At 35.0% G+C, this 17317-nt stretch overlaps 1 pseudogene; it reads right to left on the minus strand.

The window, feature by feature from the left end:
- Positions 1-7099: 7099 nt before the first annotated feature.
- Positions 7100-9671, minus strand: LOC114723406 (UDP-glycosyltransferase 74G1-like; annotated as a pseudogene).
- Positions 9672-17317: the final 7646 nt, after the last annotated feature.

Here is a 17317-nt window from a genome sequence, read left to right on the forward strand (position 1 = left end):
ACCATGTCTTTAACAGCAGCATCTGCTACTTCTCTGTCCAGATTAACATTACATTTATCCATTAATTTTTAACCATCCTTAGCCCAAACATCTTTCCCAAACCTAACACGCTTGCCATTCCCAATTTCCCATTGAATACTATCCTTCAGGTTTGGCCATAGTCTTACTACATTCCTCCAGATCTCTGAATCAGAGCTCTTTGCAATCCACTCATTATGCAGATCCTTCCCTCTCTCATACTTTCCCTTCAGCACCCTAGAGCATAAATTTTTAGGCTACGCAACCACTTTCCATCCAATTGTTCCAAGCAAAGCATCATTCATAACTCCCATGTCTCTAAGACCATATCCTCCCATGTTTTTTGAAGAGCACATCATGTTCCAATTTATTGCATGAATCTTCCTCCTTCCTTCCACACTATTCCATATAAAGTCCCTTTGAATTTTTTCTAACCGTTGTCTCACTCCCACAGGAATATAAGAGTGCTGCATATGGTATATGGCCATCTAACTTGTTATTGACTGAACAAGGGTGATGCAACCAGTCAAGGACAAAGATTGTCTTTTCCAGGCATTCAACTTATACTGGATTTTATCTGTTAAAAACTGGAATTTACTTTTTTGGCTCCTTCCTTGAGTAATATGTGCACCCAAATATCTGCCCAAATCTTCCATCCTCCCAAAGCCAGTCATGTTGCAAATAACATTCTGCAACTCCCTATCTATATTCTTAGAGAAATAAACACTTGTTTTTTGAGCATTAATTTGCTGTCCTGATAGCTCCTAAAATTCTTCTAAAGTTTCCAAAACATTTATGGCCTGATTAACAAAGGCTTCACAAAACAACAAACAGTCATCTGTAAACATTAGATGAGATATTTTAGTACCTTTTTTCCCTAATCTCAAAGGCCTCTAGACCTTACAATTAATCCCATTATCATGTGGGTTAACTTTTCCATTCCTAAGACGAACAGGTAAGGAGATAAGAGGTCTCCTTGCTTTAGTTCTCTGGTTGGTCTAAATTCCTTGTTCTTCGACCCATTCCACATTATAGCCATCTTCGAAGTACTTATGCATTTCAGGATCAATAAACACAGATGTTGATCAAAACCAATTTCCTCAAGAACACACTTCATGAAGTTCCAGGACATCCAATCATATGCTTTTTCTAGATCTACTTTATTTACCATATGCCCTTTCTTACCTTTCATCTTGCTCATAGTATGCACCACTTCTTTTGCAATGACAATATTATCTTGTATGCTACGTTTAGGGACAAAGCTAGCTTGATAAGGTGATGCTAACTTATCCATAAGGGATTTTAATCTATTGACAATGATCTTAGATACTTCTTTGTATAAAACATTTCAAAGAGATATAGGTCTGAATTGACTTACCAATTCTGGATTATCCACCTTCAGAATCAACACTAAAATCGTTTTGTTGATCTCCTCAGGCCTTGAAGGATTATGCCATAATTCTTTCTCTTCTATTGTCATAATTTTACAAGAATGATATTTGAATTTGAAAAAGATTTTTCTTTGACCAAAATTTGAAAAGGATTTCAAAACTTGGACACATGAGGATATTTTGTAAAATGTCCAAAAGATAACCCCTTATGGATTTTATTGATCCTAATAAAAATTTATCTTTAAAAATTTAGGTTTATTTCGTTTTCTTTGAATTTCTAAAAGATAACGTCTGTTAACGGAAAAAGAACTAACTTTTGAAATATATGCACAAAAAATAATTGATATTAAAATTTTTAAAAACTTAATGTTTCAATAAATCATACTTTGTATGAAATTTAAGCTTTTAATGTAAGTACATTTTTTGTGGAGTTACTATAACACTTAGCAAAATAGATAACCATACAAACAGTTTGGAGGAGTTCCCATCCTAAATGGCGTCCAGATAAAAGGATTTTCTAATACGTATTCATTAATATTTTTAAGGGAAAATGACAAAAAAAGGACTGTTGAAATTGGAAATGACAAAATAGGCATGCAAATAACTGAAATGACCAAATGGGTATGGGGTATCAATCTGGAATTTTGTCAATTCGGTAGAAAGACTAAAATGCCCTGAACCTCTCTGAAGTATATGAACCGGAAGAAAACAATACTATACCAGAAGAGAGAGAAAGCTGCGAAAATGAAGCTAAAGCAAGGGTCAAAATCTGGAAAGAGGGAAAAGGTAAGCAATTTTTCCGTTAAAACGCTAGTATCACCCGATTTCTTGACTCGTTTTTTGCTGCAATCTCGAATGGGGATGGGTCTGTGAGTGTAGAGGGTTTGGATGAAGAATTTGACCAGGATGAGAGAGTGACGCGTCGGAAATGGAAAAATGATGACAAACAGTAAGAATGAGGTGGTCAGTGTTGTTAAACTCATTAGTGAAGTTGTAAAATCCTATATTTAAGTTGTTAATGGAGTAAGTGGGTGTGTGTGTTTTTTGGGTGTTTCGAAAGATAAATGAAATTGATTATTGGGGAACTAAAATATTGATTTATGCTTCTTTGTTGCAGGTTAGCAGGCTTTGATGACATCTAACATTGGGTTTAACATTGAGGAGTAATTTTTTTAGTGTAAATAGAATAACTTTTGAACCCTTAATTTTTTTGGGAGAATAACTGATAGAGAGGTTATCCTTTTTGTAAATGATGTTAACTGGGTAGGATATGTTTGTAATCTGAATGACAAGGAAACATTAGGTGGTGGTTTAATCTTAATGTTAACATGTCATTTGAATACAAGTTATGTAACTTCTGTCATAGGCGTACTGGTTTTTGGTAAATATCATCACTTCAGTAGTCAATTCCATTATACATGTAGTAAAGTCTGAATGTTAATACAAACATATTATGATGTTCTTCAGGTGTACTTGTATGCTATTTTGTCAACACATTTTACCATTTGCTTAATTCCTCCAAGGGAGATGGTGGAAGTTGCCAATGGGCATGACTGGAGTGGTTAATTTGATTACAAATGTTGTTATCATCATTATCAGGGTAGTGAGTGGCTATGGCATGTCATCTTACAAGCATGTGTGTGTGTTCATTACTGCTGGGGCTATTAATGCTTGAGGTTGCGGGATTCAAGTTTTGGAAATTTAGAAGCTGATATAATGGTGTTCAAAGACTGTTTAATGAATCTGAATTATATATTAGCATGTTCTGAAAGTGAAATAATTTACAGATTATATATTACTACTAGTTGAAATATTTTGACGGTTACTTGTAAAATGTTTGTATATATATGAGTATGTGGGCTATTGCTTGTGAATTGATGCTTGTGAATTAAAGTATCGAGGCATAAAACTGATTTTCCTTTCTTTTCTTTTTTTAAAAAAACTGTTGGTTTGAGGATTGAAGAGCTAGAGATTAAAAACTGATTTGAACATAATGATTTATGTCTCTAAGTGCTGAATTATGATTGTGCTGTTTGAATCAGATTGTTTTACAGCCTGTGAGCTCAAAGTAGGAGCTGAAAAATTAGTTTCAAGTTACTGAATTATGCATTGGTGTGGTGGCTAGTGAATCATGACCTTAATTCAAGACATGACAAAGCATTGAGCTTGTTTTCATCAAATGAAGCCACCACACTGACCAAAAGACAGCATCTGTGATAGTAGTAAAGATTACATAAATTAAACATATAGTATTTGTGAAAGTAGTGTCCAGATATTATCAAAATACTTGACTTATGGTTGTAGGTTGTAAGTTATGATATTTGTTGGCTTAATTTAAATCTTTTTTGGAATAATTTCACTAAACAAGTAATGATAATTACAGCATGCATAATGAAAGTTGTAACTTCTGTCATGGTATTTGCAACTCAATTATTTGTACCCTAAATTACATCTATTTGAACCCAAATTTCACTACACACGTAATGGGATTAACAACATTCGTAATGAAAGTGACCACTTCCGTATTGTCATTTACAACTCGTTTATTTTAAACCAAAGTAACATGCATTTGGAGCCAATTTCACTACTCCGATAATGATAATAACAACATTTGTAATATGAATTATAATTTTTGTAATAAGAGTTATCATCTCGCTATTGCCATTTGCAACTCGTTTATTTCAAACCCAAGTAATATATATTTGGAGCTAATTTCATACTCTCTATAATGATAATAACAACATTTGTAATGTGAATTACAACTTTCGTAATGAGAGTTACAATTTCGCTATTGCCATTTGCAACTGGTTAATGTGAAAATGAATTTAACATGTATTTGGAGCCAATTTTACTACCCTGATAATGATAATATTTGTAACGTGAATTACAACTTTTGTAATAAGAGTTACTATTTCACTATTGCCATTTGTTAACTCATTTCTTTCAAATCCAAATAACATCTATTTTCAGCCAATTTTACTACCCCGATAATGATAATAACAACATTTGTAATGTGAATAACAGCATTTGTAATCAAATTAATCACTCCGGTCATGTCCATTGGCAACTTGCACCATCTCCCTTGGAGGAATTAAGCAAATGGTAAAATGTGTTGACAAAATAGCATACAAGTACACCTGAAGAACATCATAATATGTTTGTATTAACATTCAGACTTTACTACATGTATAATGGAATTGACTACTGAAGTGATGATATTTACCAAAAACCAGTACGCCTATGACAGAAGTTACATAACTTGTATTCAAATGACAAGTTAACATTAAGATTAAACCACCACCTAATGTTTCCTTGTCATTCAGATTACAAACATATCCTACCCAGTTAACATCATTTACAAAAAGGATAACCTCTCTATCAGCTATTCTCCCAAAAAAATTAAGGGTTCAAAAGTTATTCTATTTACACTAAAAAAATTACTCCTCAATGTTAAACCCAATGTTAGATGTCATCAAAGCCTGCTAACCTGCAACAAAGAAGCATAAATCAATATTTTAGTTCCCCAATAATCAATTTCATTTATCTTTCGAAACACCCAAAAAACACACACACACCCACTTACTCCATTAACAACTTAAATATAGGATTTTACAACTTCACTAATGAGTTTAACAACACTGACCACCTCATGCTTACTGTTTGTCATCATTTTTCCATTTCCGACGCGTCACTCTCTCATCCTGGTCAAATTCTTCATCCAAACCCTCTACACTCACAGACCCATCCCCATTCGAGATTGCAGCAAAAAACGAGTCAAGAAATCGGGTGATACTAGCGTTTTAACGGAAAAATTGCTTACCTTTTCCCTCTTTCCAGATTTCGACCCTTGCTCTAGCTTCATTTTCGTAGCGCTCTCTCTCTTCTGGTATATTATTGTTTTCTTCCGGTTCATATACTTCAGAGAGGTTCAGGGCATTTTAGTCTTTCTACCGAATTGACAAAATTCCAGATTGATACTCCATGCCTATTTGGTCATTTCACTTATTTGCATGCCCATTTTGTCATTTCCAATTTCAACAGTCATTTTTTTGTCATTTTCCCTATTTTTAACTTTATGTCAAGTAGTAATGCCTGGGAGATTTTTTTTTTTTTTGAAAAATAATATGAATTTGATATCAATTTAACATTTAATATGTTCTTTTTATGAAGACAATTTAGGATCTATTTAGAATTGTTTAGAAGTAGCTTTTTAATTGTAATTTACAAAATATAAGGTAGATATGTAAAAAAAATTTTATCTTAATTTATATAAAATATGTTTATAAATAATTTTAATCGTGACAATAAACAGAGCCTTAATACTGTTCCCAGTAAGAGGAGATCCACACACCCCCATCTCACACCTACCCCCGTTTTGGTTTCCCGGGGCGTAGAATCTGCAACTGCTTTTATAGGAGGAGGCGTGGGGTGCCACGTCAGTTAGAAGCTTTGGCTAGCATTTAATTCAAGTATATAAAATACATACAAATTACAATATTGGCTAGTTGTGAATATATACATACACATACACCTGTGTCCGCTGTAATATTTCTCAGTTCCCATGCACTGTTAGGATGCAACTTTTTTACAAATTACTACATCCATTTTTTAATATGAAAGTTATTTGAATAATTTGAGTAAATTAAAAAATTTTATTAAATAAATTATTTATAATAAATAAGTGTTGTCCAAGATATTGAAAACTGAATTGGTGATTAAACTGGTCAAGACAGTAAGTTGAGGTTTAATAGGTTAGACAGAAGTCAATCTGGGAGTCAAGCCAGTAAGAAATAAGAAAATAAAAAATAATTTAAATTTTTATTACCAATTTAGTTCCTTGAATCACTGATAAATTAATTATATACTTATAATTTTTTTCTAATTTTTTGTAATTTCTTTGACAAATTAAAATCATAATATCATACTTTCAAAATTACTAAATATTCATTCTAGCAAAATATCAAAATAGATATATGAATAAGTGGTCACTAGTTTCCCTTCTTTTTCCCTTCAATTTAACACTTATACAAATCCAATACATATATTTTTTTTTCCGTGGACTTGCTTTGCTGTTCTTACTTTTTCAAATCCTATTAAGATTTTACTTCTCCAATTATTTATTTGTTTGGATTCAGACAAGAACCCATGGGAAGGACTGATTTGAGGGTGAGTAATTAGCTTTGCTGCCAAATAGCAAGTTAACCCTTCCAGAAATACGATCAAATTTAACTCTACTCGGTTAGATGGCTATTTCAGCATATGAACTCGTCATCAATGAAGTCAAATGTAAAGAATAGGTAGCAATAGAGCAGAAGCTCTCCCTTCTGGTCCTCCCGCAGGACAGAAATAGATGCTCTGTGCATGTTTACAAGAAGCAATGGAAGACACAACAGAAAAATTATGCTGTGGCAAGTCCTCCACTGGATCCATATTTTTTTTCCTTTTACGAGTGAACTGGATCCATATATTTAAAGGGGAGGAAAAAAAAAGATACTATTGCTTTCAGAAGTGACATCATTTCAAGACTTTACCTGGATACATATAAAGTTGAATATATATATATTTTTATTTTATCAACAAAAGCATGAGAAGGTGGCCATTAAGAAAGAGAGAGAATGTAAAAGTCTCTCATGTTCTGATCTTCCTGAACTGTGGCATATTGCTGCACCAGCACATTTTTGAATTAACCTCTAACCAGCACAGCAAATCTGATATGCCAATATAAAAGGTGTGTGTATATGAGCTACATGAAGTTTAGCACACTGATGCTGGCAAATCTTAGCCACAAATTCTGCAATATTTTGATCAGAACTTCCTCCCGTATCAATAAAATTCCCAATCAAATTCTTCCATTTGTTGGCATTGTCCTTCATCTCTTTCCCCTTTTCACTTTCCATAACTTGCTTTATGCAATTTTTCACCATTTCTCGTCTAAGAATCCCTTTCTCGTCCAATGGAGCTCTGAATCCCACTTTCCGAACATCTACAATATTCTTCGAGTTAGTGCTCTGATCACTCCAGTTTGGTACTCCAATCATTGGAACTCCTAAGCTCAAAGCTTCCAAGGTAGAATTCCACCCAAAATGAGTCACAAAGCATCCCACAGACTCATGTGACAATACTCTTACTTGAGGACACCATGTCACTATCAAACCCTTCTCAGAGGCAATTTCTAGATTGTTCTTTGGGAGCTTAGCCTCTTCAGATTCCCTAACCACCCACAAGAAATAAGTGTCAGTATCTATCAAACCCCATGCTAGTTCCTGCATTTGTTCCTCACGAAGGGATGCTATACTTCCAAAGGAGAAATATACAACTGTTCATTGAGGCTTAACATGAAGCCATTCCAAGCAAAGGTCATTGTTGGGTTTGAACAAGTTTATATCATAGCCATCATCGTCTTGGATCCTCTTGTCCAAAAACAGGGATGGCAGAGTTGGTCCTATCGTCCTCAATGGCCACATCTCTCTCATCCAATCAGCAACCTGACAGCTTTTGATGATCAGTTTTGTAAAAACATATTGTTTGGAAAATAATATAGAGTTAAGATACATTCAACATCTCGAAATATTTTTTCATGTGCAGCCAGCACTCTAAAATATTTTGTGGTGCATCCAGCATCTCAAAATATTTTTTAAGGGTGCCCAGCACCTTGAAATATTTTTTTTATCTTGGTGCTGGATGCACCAAAAAATATTTTTAGGTGCGTCCATAAAAAAATATTTTGAAATGCTGGATGCACTAAAAAATATTTTACTTTGCTGGACACACCTAAAAAATTATTTTAAGGTATTGAATGCACCACAAAATATTTTAAAGTGCTGATGTAACTGAGAAAATATTTCAGTGTGTTGGATGTATTTTAACTCAATAATATATAACCACAAAGCACAGTTTCGAAGCAAGCATCCAGAAATTGGTCAAAAATATTTTGTACGGAAGTTTTAAAAAACAAAATGAAGCAAGGGTCTGAACGCTTGAAATAAGTGCTTTTGAGCTTTACGAGGCACAATTCATCTCGCACATCTATATTTATACTATGCAAAATTACTTTTAAAAAGGAAAATAACAACAACAAAAAAGGTTAAAAATTACTAAATTCTAAATCAAATTTGATAATAACACTTTATTTGATATTGACAACACTAAATTTATAAATAACAACAAATTTTTATAACAATCCCTATTTAACATTTAGTGATTTTCAGCTTTTTTAAAAAAAATATCATTTTCCTCTTTTAAAAAGCATTTTTTTTCACAAATTGAGATAAACTTTTTTATATATTTACTTCATATATAGTAAAATCACTTTTAAAAACCATGATTTTTAGTTCTACTCAAATACTCCCTTAGAATAAGATGGTCTAAATAAGCCAAAAAGGAACTAAAACACGGAATAAAATTACGAAAGTTGAAGTTCTTGTAGAGCTTCCTTCGATTTCCCATGAAAGGAGCCAAAAAAAAATCTGAGAAGACAAGAAAAGGAGCGTAAGTGAATTTGATCACACGAAATACTCGCTGGGATGAGTACTTTAGATTCATTCCTCATGTAGCATGCCAGGAGTCCAATATCAGAGCAAATTAAAAATATAATTTCTCATATAAACGCATATCTCATGCTCCAGTTCATAAATAGTGTTGGCAAGGACCCAATCTGCTTTTCCAATGTTGGAAAAATGCTCAACAAGATAGTCCCAGAAAAATGAGTAAATCCCATATTGAGCAAATAAAAACGATGGCAAATCTGAAGGTTCAAGTTCTGGTAAGTGAGGAAGCAAAATTTTACTCTCCTTGATCGGAAGTTTCAAAGTCCCTTAATGAAGATGGAAGTAAACGCTATTAACAGTACAAGATTGAGTCATAAAGGCAGCACCAATAAGGCCAAATTTCTTGGCCACATCAAGAACCCATGGAAGGAAAGTATCATAAATCACACAATCTACAGGGAAGCTACCTTTTGAGAGCTTGTCCAGAACTTCACATAAGGTCTGAGATCCTATCTCCCGAAAGCGTTTTATATAAGCTTCACCACTCTCTGCTGCCTTTCTTCCTCCTTCATCATAGCCATCTGAGATGGTTCCGAAAGCTATGGAAGATTTAGAAGTGGGTTGCGTGGCAGTGGTTTTCCAGAAAGAAGGAGGGTAACAAATGTTGCTTTCACTTCATGGTGTTGTAAGCGCTTGGAGAACTGAAGCATTGGGTGACATGGCCTTGTAATGGATGTGGCACTAGAAGGCAGTGAGCTTTCCATTGCTTCGCCATTAATGTCTCTCGTGCTCAGATTATTTCTCATTTCCTTTTATATGGCCTATCCACACACTTTAATTAATTCTTCAGAATAAAAGAAAATTGTACTAGTAGTTGTTGTTGTTGTTATTATTATTATTAATAAAACTACAAGTTACATTTAAAAAAATTTACGGGGTGGTAGTTAATGACTTAGGGCCTGTTTGGGTAGCACCCCAAACCATGGTTTGGGGGCCCAAACCATGGTTTGGGGAAAATGCTACCCAAACAGGCTCCAAAAAATTGCAAACCTTGGTTTCACCTGAAACCATGGTTTCACCCGGTGAAACCATGGTTTCACCAGAAGCTGGAAATTGTCGCTTGTGGGAAAAAATCGGGCACGCCTACTGGTGATTCCAAAAACACCCCAGACCTTCTCGAGCAGGCCGACACTTTGAATTCAGACATCCTTCTCTTCTCTTCGCTGGCCGACACTCTTCTCTTCAGCTCGACCAGCTCCTCCGCTCGACACACTGTGCTTGCTCCTCAGCTCGACCAGCTCCTCAGCTCGACACACTGTGCTTGCTCCTCAGCTCGACCAGCTCCTCAGCTCGACACACTGTGCTTGCTCCTCAGCTCGACCATTGCTCTCAGCTCAAGGTCGACCCTCAGCAACGGCTCCGGTAGGCAATTTCCCAGATCCCTCTCTTCTTCGCTGGCCGACACTCCTCCTCTTCGCCGAACGATCGGACTCAGCTCGAAGCTCGACCCTTCGGCCCTTATCATCAGCTCGTCTCTTCGCCGCTTCATCATCGGGTCGCGTCTTCGGCCGTGCTTCATCGCCAGCTCGAGTGTTCGCCGTCGCTGCTCTGAAACTCGACACCGGTGAGATCGTCCTGGCCTCGCGAAAACAGGGGTGGTCGTGCGTTTCTCGGCTCGCCAAAACCAAAGGAAGCTCCGATCCATCCATCCTCTGTCTCCAATCTTCGTTCTTCAGTTCGGCCGGTGAGCTCTCTCTGGTGATTGCCCAAAATTCTGTTCGTATTTCCTCCATTCATTGATCTATCAGCTTCTTGCTTATGATTCTGGTTCGGTGGTTCTGATTCGGTCCCTCCTCTATTTTCGGTCTGTCATCCGGAAGTGATATGAATTTTTTTTCAACCGTGGCTATTAGTTTTTTGATTGTGGTATGTTGAATTGGAATGATTTGGCTGTATATCCTCTTCAATTGCAAGCTTCCTCTCGGTTCTATTTTTCAACCGTGGCCTTCGATTTCAGCTTTGTATGCCTAGTGGATCCAAGCGATGTATAATTGTTGTCTGGATATTCCTTGGTCTTCCTGTGCGTCATTCGGCAGATTTTGATCAATGGTTATTGCCGAAGATCTTGTTCGTTTTTGCCATGGATTGTTTCGGGGTTTATGGTGTTTTTGGATTTCTTTAATTGAGCTTCATGTGCTGGGGATTATAAATGGTATGTTCGTTTGGTAAATTGGTTCTGATTTTATGAAACAAAGAGGGAACAAATTATGGTAATCAATGTCTGGTTCTGGAGGCAGGGGACGTATATGGATGAGAAAGTCTGGCAATTGTTATATAAATTCAATGCAATTTGTTTTTCCTGCTGTAGTCCAGATTTCCCCCGGAGAAGAAGCTGTGAAGTCGAGACTTTGGTTTTTTTTTTTTTGCCGTGGATAGTACTTGTGATAATGAACATTATTTGTTAAGAGTTGATCTGATTTGGGATGAGATAAGAATTGTATTGTTCTGTATTGTTGTATTAAGGATTTTGATAAATTTATGGCCAACTTTTGAGAGTGAGGAAAAATGAAATCACAACTGAAATCCATGTATATATATTGAAGGAAGTGATTTGTATTTTGGTCAGAGGTTTATGTTGGTAGTTTTTTTTATTTTCGGTTGACAAATCTGATAAGGATATAATTTTTAAAAAATATTATGAAAGGCTTGTGCAACATGTTATTTTGTAAAAACAATAATGTGCTTTATAATGTTATTTAATTAACATGTTATTTTGGACGTTTTAAAATTTTTAGTATTTTGAAGTAAAAACAAATAATGAAGTTTAGAAAGGAGGGGGTGTATTTTTTCCAACCATGTAAAATTAGAAATTTTTTGTGTTTGTTAATTTTTGTCACACTTGGTTTGGTAGGAAGGAATTGAGATTTAAAATGTGATCAACTTTTTCACCTATTACAGTAGACAATATGATTTTTGTTATTTCAATTGATTTTGAGTTGATTAACCTGGGATGACTGAAGAGTTATAATTGTGCTATAGCATAATGCGTAAGAATACGGTGAAAGCTTCCTGGGACCTACGAACCACAAAAGTGTTTATTGACCTCTGCATTGAACTTGTGCAACAAGGGGAAAGAAAAGGTACTAGCTTAACAAAGAAAGCTTGGGATATTCTTGGTGATAACTTTACTGCCAAAACTGGAAGAGTGTATGAAAAAGGTCAATTTAAGAATAAATATGATTCCCTACGAAAGGAGTGGCAGACATGGGATAGGCTGCTTCGTGAGACAGGATTGGGATGGGATACTGAAAGGAATACTGTCAGTGCAACTGATGATTGGTGGGAGAGAAAAATAAGGGTAATTATTGAACCTTTTGATCTTACATTTTCTCTACTTGTTAATGCTTTGTGTATATTTACTGTTTTTGGAATATTTTATGATATTATTGGTGTCTAATGTGCAGGAAGTTCCAAACTACGAAAAATTCAGAGAAAGAGGACTTCAATTTAGGGATGAATTGACGCAACTATTTGGAAGTGTGGCTGCAACTGGACCACAAGCATGGGCACCTTCTTCCATGACACTTCCAAGTGAAGGAACACCGAATGAAGATTTGGAAGAAGGGTCCGGAGATAGTGATGAAATTTTAGGTGCACCAACTGGTATAAGTGGGGAATTTAACACAATGAACTTCAATGATAATAGTGGAGGTAGTGGAGGCAACACTGAATTGAGGCAGGATACCAGTGGTGGGGGTACAAGCAGAGGTAGGAGTCGACCTAGTAGCTCACTGGGGGTCAGAAGGAAGAGTGAAGTCAAGAAGAAACGCACATCTCCCTCTATGAAAATAGCGGATGCAATTAGCAAGATTGCTGAAACAAATACTTCTGAGGCCGAGCGTGGAAATGAGGTCATTTCACGAGCAGAAGCTAGAAGGTTGGAAGAAGAAGCGCGTGCTTATGAGGTTTCAATTAGGGGAGTCCTGTCTCACCTGAAAACAGTTCCTGAAGTTGTCAGTGATCCTGATTTCTTTAGACGGTGCACACAACTCCTTATGGAACGGCAGGATGCACGAGAAATGTATGCAGCTCTGAAGGATCAGAAGGAACAGCTTCTACTCATTTTAGAGCATTTTACTAGGGATTTATGACTTGTTTATTATATTAGACAGTTCCATATGTGTATGTTTTATGTGACCAGTGGATTGTTATATGAATCAGACAACTCTGTAACTTTTATAAATGTTTCGTAATTTCTACGTAGGAATTCTAAACTTTATGTGTATGTGCACAGGATAAAACGAATATGGATGATGAAATTAAACATGTGGAAGAGCATGCTAAGGGACGGAAAAAAAGAGTTAACAAAGTTGCAGCATTGGTTGGTGCATACGCTACTTTGAACTTGTGTAAGGAGCCTCGGCATACAAGTGCTTATACAGGCTGCATATGGGTAAGGGATGTTTTAGATGGCAACTCCAGTCGTTGTTATAACATGTTTAGGATGGAACGGGATGTGTTCTTAAGTCTGGTGGAACAATTGCAACAACATGGTCTAAAAGAAACTAAAAATATAGGGATACATGAATCAGTTGCAATGTTTTTACATACCGTTGGGCATGCACTTAGTAGCAGAATGCAGCAAGAAAGATTTCAACATTCAGGGGAGACAATTAGCAGACATTTTCATAATGTCCTAATGGCATGCTGTAGACTTGCCATGTCTAATATCAAACCAAAAGATCCAACATTCCGGCATGTTCATACAAAAATTCGGTTTGGTAAATACTGGCCTTTTTTTAAACATGCTATTGGAGCAATTGATGGCACACATGTTTCCTGCGTTGTCAGTGCAACAGATCAAACTAAATTTATCTCTAGGAAAGGAACAGTGTCACAAAATGTCATGGCGGTTTGTGATTGGGACATGTGTTTTACTTTTGTCTTGGCCGGATGGGAAGGTAGCGCACATGATGCTCGGATATTTGATCATGCCCTCACAACTCCTTCAATGAACTTTCCCCATCCACCTGAAGGTATTTTTTTATTTCCTATATTTTTTTTTATATTTAGCTTAACAATAGAAACATAATTTACAATAATTTCATTTTTTATATAGGAAAATATTATTTGGTGGATGCTGGATACCCAACACCGAATGGATATCTCGGCCCATACAGACGGGAGCGTTACCATTTGCCTGATTTTCGAAGGACATCTGGGTTTGAAAATGACAATGAAATCTTTAATTATTTCCATTCAAGTTTAAGGAGTACAATTGAAAGAACTTTCGGAGTTTGGAAAAAAAAGTTCGCAATCTTACAAAACATGCCATCTTATGATTTTGAAACACAAGTTAAAATCGTTTGTGCAACGATGGCTATACATAATTTTATTAGAATGACATCTATTACTGATCCTGGATTCGTTCAGTTGGAAGAAGAAGGTACTTATGCAGAAGATGATGATGATGGGGTTAGATTTTCACGTATACATTCATCAATTCAATCTTCATCTTACATGGCTCAGGTTCGTGACAGCATAAGAGACGAACTTGTTAATTCAATACGAGGATAGTAGTCATGTCTTATTTATTTCCTTTTATCATAGATTGTAATATGTAGTTAAAAACAAAACCTATTACAAATGCTTTGTATCGATGCATCATCTTAATGATTATGACACTTCTTTATTTATATTTCTCTTATTAATATTATGCCTTATATTCTCAAGCTAATTATTACTTACTTGAATAATTAATAAATTATTTTAAGACGTGTTTATTCTATTTTGCAACAAAATAATTCATCTTCTCTAAAAATATTTTTCACTCTTATATTTTATGAATATATATGTGTGGTGACAATTAATTAATTAATTGTATTAAACATCAGAGGTTATTATACATGTAGTTATGAAAAAATGTTATGGGATTTCACGTTTACAATCTTTAAACAAAATTAATATTTTTCTGTTCTAAAAAAAATCATTTTTCTATAAACATTTAATATTATGTTTTATAAATATATGTACACATATTAATTATGTATTAATTATATTATCTTATATATTATTAATTATGTTAGTAAAAATTATTTCATTAACAATTTTATTTCTTCAAATCAAAATAAATCATAAAATCTATCCCTTATATAATTATCATATTAACTTATACCCTTTTTGGTCATTTCCACATGTCAAAAGCACTTCTGGTAATAACTATCCAAACACTCTCACTTCTCAGAATCACTTTTTCTCAGAATCTATTCTCCACAGAATCTATTCTCCAGAATCACTTTTCCAAACCACGGTTTGAAGTCATCCAAACACACCCTTAATGTTGGTTGGGCTAAAAATCCCGACCAATGATCCAGGGTCTATATATAACTTTATTTGATTTTATTTAACCAATGAATGAAATATGCCGTCACTTACCAATGGGAGTTAGGTCTAGCAGAAGGGACTAGTCTTTTATAACGTGGTGAACCAAGATTTGAATTCTCGCTAAAAGAGGTGTCCACATTTAGTACCCGACAGTACTTCTAATAAGAGGATACCTATGCTTTAATACACAAAAAAGGGTTAAGGTGCATCCAGCACCCCCAAGTATTTTGTCAGGTGCACCAGTGGCCTAAAGTAATTTATGGTGCAATTTTGCCCTCAAAGTAATTAAAATGGTGCACCGGTATCCCATGCTAACAGATCTGTTACTTTGACCGTTAAATTGATGAGTCAGCACAAGTTTGACCAAAATAAGTTGACGTGGCATGTCTAATAAGCAGGTGATGTGGAATTTTTTCGGGGTTAAGGTGCATCCAGCACCCCTAAGTATTTTTCCGGGTGCACCCAGTGGCCTAAAGTAATTTATGGTGCAATTTTGCCCTCAAAGTAATTAAAATGGTGCACCGATATCCTATACTAACAGATATGTTACTTTGACTGTGAAATTGATGAGTCAGCACAAGTTTGACCAAAATAATCTGACCTGACATGTCCAATAAGCAGGTGATGTGGAATTTTTTTCGTCTGCCACTGCTTTGTTTTCTCTGTTCAGTAAATGCTCTCTTCGGCTCTTGGAATTTTTTTCAAAGTAAGAAATTTTTTCAGAGATACTCCTCTAGTCCTATTTATAGGGTAGAAAAAGAAAATATTTTTTGGTCCTATTTATAAGGCACTGAGAGAAATTTTTTGTATGAATGTACAAATTTACCCCTCATTTATTATTGTATTGACTTTGTTTATATGAGGTATAATGTATATTAAATAGGGATAAAGTTGAAAAGTTATTAAAATTTAAATGAGAGTTAATGAAATTTAAGGTTTTTCTTGGTCTGTATGAAACATGCTGGAAGTGTCTTATAAATAGGACCAGAGGAGTAATATTCAGACAAAACAATGGAATTAACAAGAAAAGCCATGTCACCTGCTTATTAGATGTGCCATGTCAGATTATTTTGGTCAAACTTGTGCTGACTCATCAATTTCACAGTCAAAGTAACAGATCTGTTAGCATAGGATACCGGTGTACCATTTTAATTACTTTGAGGGCAAAATTGCACTATAAATTACTTTAGGTCACTGGGTACACCTCGAAAAATACTTGGGAGTGCTGGATGCACCTTAACCTCGAAAAAATTCCACATCACCTGCTTATTAAACATGCCACGTCAGCTTATTTTGGTCAAACTTGTGCTGACTCATCAATTTAACAGTCAAAGTAACAGATCTGTTAGCATGGGATACCGGTGCACCATTTTAATTACTTTGAGGGCAAAATTGCACTATAAATTACTTTAGGTCACTGGGTGCACCTGGTAAAATACTTGGAGGTGCTGGATGCACCTTAATGCCATCACTTAAAACGCGCAACTTTATTAAACATGACCAGTCCTTAGAAAAAAGCATCATTTTATTAAAAAGGATAATACCGTTTTGAGTAGCTCAAATGTGATCTCATTTTAATTTAAAATTTTAGATATTAAAATTAAAATAAATTCAAATTTAAAAAAAAAACTACTGATTTTAAATTTCAGGAACCAAAATTAAAATGATATCAAATTTTAGGGATTAAAAATGTTGTTAACCTATTAAAAATTAAAATGATGATACTGATACCAACAAAGAGTTGGATCGATATAAGGCTTGCTAAATCTTTTTAGGTTTTGAGTTCCAAATGAGTCAAAAAAAAAAACCACGAATTTCAAGCGGATTAGCGATGATATAGTTAAAAAAAAATTATACTGATGACCCCTCACCAGGTATGAGACGAGAGTAACGTGTCTAGATAAGAATATAAGATAGAAGGAGTTAAAATAATAAAAAAATACTAAATGCTGTCTTTTTTTTTTTTTTTGATATACTGGAACTAACTAAATGTTATCGTTGTCCTGGCCACATCATACATATAGAATTTCAAGTTGA

Source organism: Neltuma alba, unplaced genomic scaffold, assembly GCF_004799145.2.
Source record: "Neltuma alba isolate B1F8T4 unplaced genomic scaffold, ASM479914v2 tig00012137_pilon, whole genome shotgun sequence".
Classification (NCBI taxonomy): Eukaryota; Viridiplantae; Streptophyta; class Magnoliopsida; order Fabales; family Fabaceae; genus Neltuma; species Neltuma alba.